Genomic DNA, 2664 nt, shown 5'->3' with positions numbered 1-2664 from the left:
AACTTGTTCCTAACGTCAAAACTTTGGGTATTTTATTTCATCAAAAATTACTGTGGTGAACATGTGGAACTTATCGCGTACCGCTTAGCCAAGGCGTACGGCGTGCTTTGTAGACTCCGTGAGACGATATCATCTAAAGTTAAGCTGGTCCTTCATACTGTACTGTCCTCATCTCATCTACAGCATTGCAACCTTGTGTGGGGTACCACATCAAAGCACAATCTCAGTAAATTATTTCTGCTACAAAAAAGGGATGTTCGTCATATCGCACATGCGCCATTTGGTGCATATGCATCTGAACTATTTTCGAAGTTTAACGTCATTTGTGTACCAAATATATATGAGGGTAACCTTGACTTAAGTACCAGAGGTATTTCTCAGGTGCAAGCTTTAAAAAAAAAGCAGCCTTGGAACTACTTTACAACGTGCACAGAATCTGGTAACATGTCTACACAGATGCTTCGGTAAAACTAAACAGCTCTGTTACTGCAGTCATCATCCCGGAAAAATCTGAAGAAATCAAGGGCGCTATAAGGTAAAGATATTCTAAACTTTTCTTTTCCAATTCTGCAGTCAGCCGTATACGATTGGTAAAAAATTTTCGGGTATCTCCAATCTTGCCTGTCTGTCACGCGACGTCACGAGAACGGCGATAGCGCCCCATCTGATACAAGGTGTATACACTGATTATGCATGATTAGACCAAACAAAAGAAAAATAATTATTTCTGATTTGACGCCCTTTCGAAGTTAGTCTTCTGCTATTTGTCAAAAGTTTTAGGGCAGCGCCAACTTCGCCTGTCTGTCACCCCAAGCCTCAAAACTGCGAAAACTCAGCGTGTAAAAGTGACTTGTACGCGTTAAAGATGCATTAACATGCCGAACAAAACTTAATTTTTTTTCTGAATTTTTTTTTCGGAAAACTAATTTTTTTTCGCTCTACTCAAAAATTCGTAGGATCTAATGTCCTTCGTGATAGACTTTAGGAGCGCCGCCCGCTACCACTCTATAATTTACGCGGTTTGCTTGTGCTCGTTTCTTTTTATCTCTATTTCCCCTTCCGCTCTGTTTCTTTCTTTATCCCCGTACTCTTTCCCCCTGTGCAGGGCATAGGCGAACCAACTACCTCTGGTTAACCTGCCTTTCCGTGCATCCTCTCTCTCTTTCCTCAGGTGGAACGGCCGGCTCTATTGTTTTCAGATGCTTCAGTTATTATCAGATGAACTATCTACAGTTGGGAAGCATTTTCAGACCAACAATGCCATTTGACAAGCCTGCGAGCTTCCACCGCTGTGGAAACGAGAAATATAGCCTAAGTGTTGAGATAACGATAGCCTAAGGGGGGTCCTGACTATTTTTAGTTTTCCGTAAAATTTTATATGAGGTGGGAAAATGTCTCTGTAGAAAGGAATCAACCTTCGTTTTGCGAAAGTTAGCACATATCTTTTGAAAGTTATATTTATCGCATTCAGCGTATGTTTCTGACGAATTTCCAGACTGGTTTTTCAGCAACTGCCTTTGACTGACCTCGATATCCGTGCTCTTTCTTGGGCAGTTTTAGCTAAGGCGATAAAGATGAAAAATATCTCTGGCAAATCTTCAAAAGGTTTCTCGCAAACTAAAAATAAAAAAAATATGCAACTACACCACTTATTAATTTCTTTATAAAATCCCCAAAATGCCAAATATAGCAAGCATTACAATGTTTTAGAGACGTTTAAAAAAAATAATCATCGCCGATTTTCATAAAACTTTTATAGCATACACACCCAGGACTGGTAAATCTAGTTCTGAAAAACATGTTGCGTTACTTTAGGTACGAAAATTTAGCCTATTTTAACACCCATGTAATAACATAAATAATAATATAAATTCTAATAACATGAAATCAAACGCCGCGTATTAAATTCTGAAATCATTCTTTTTGCTGTAGAAATAGAGAGTGATTCAGATTGTGCCTTTTTTGCCTCTTCTTAGCTATGAAATGAGTCGACCTGAAGTTTTCACGGCTCCTGCATCCGTATTTCTACTACGGCGCGTTGCGGTGGCAAACACACGAGAGTGCATAAAGCAAGTGTTTACAGCGAAGCTGTATATGGCTAGTTTTCAGCGAATTGATTTCCGTAGACCAAAAACCGTGGGTCGATCCTGAAGATGCTGCAATATCAAGCCGACCGCGGTGGAGGCGAAGCAGGCTTCAAGCAGTCCGCCAACTTGCAAAAATAAGTTAAATATCTTGGGTCCAAATACAACCCGTGTCGGATATTAAGCTCATAAGAAGAGATCTTTGAGCCGCGTCGGCCACGTCTACGTTCGCAGCGCCCTTTCTTTGTCGGCGTTCCAAGCGCTTGGCATTTCCTTTCCTTCCGCTCTCCCGTGGTGGCGGTCCCGTCGAAACGTCTTGCGTGTCTAGTTTCCTCCGGTTGCTCGGGGCGAATGGTTCGCCCGCGCGAATGTATATGAAAATCACGGTAAATGAGTCCGTACCTACGTTCAAAATTTTGTGTCACCTCTCTGCTAAACAGCTTGCTAAACACAATGCTAAACAGCTTTGCTGGTCATCCACTTTCACAGAGTGGAATGGCTCGTTTTAAGACAAGTCGCGCTAAGATATTTCTGGTATTGATTTATAATTACGTCTGCCATCTGAGATGCTTCCAGTGCA

The 2664-nt window shown here is 41.4% G+C and overlaps 1 pseudogene; it reads right to left on the bottom strand.

Moving 5' to 3' along the window:
* Positions 1 to 2131: 2131 nt before the first annotated feature.
* On the bottom strand, positions 2132 to 2308 carry LOC135906810 (U2 spliceosomal RNA; annotated as a pseudogene).
* Positions 2309 to 2664: the final 356 nt, after the last annotated feature.

This window comes from Dermacentor albipictus, chromosome 1, assembly GCF_038994185.2.
Source record: "Dermacentor albipictus isolate Rhodes 1998 colony chromosome 1, USDA_Dalb.pri_finalv2, whole genome shotgun sequence".
In the NCBI taxonomy this organism is placed as follows: Eukaryota; Metazoa; Arthropoda; class Arachnida; order Ixodida; family Ixodidae; genus Dermacentor; species Dermacentor albipictus.
This window is presented reverse-complemented; position numbering and strand designations above follow the sequence as displayed.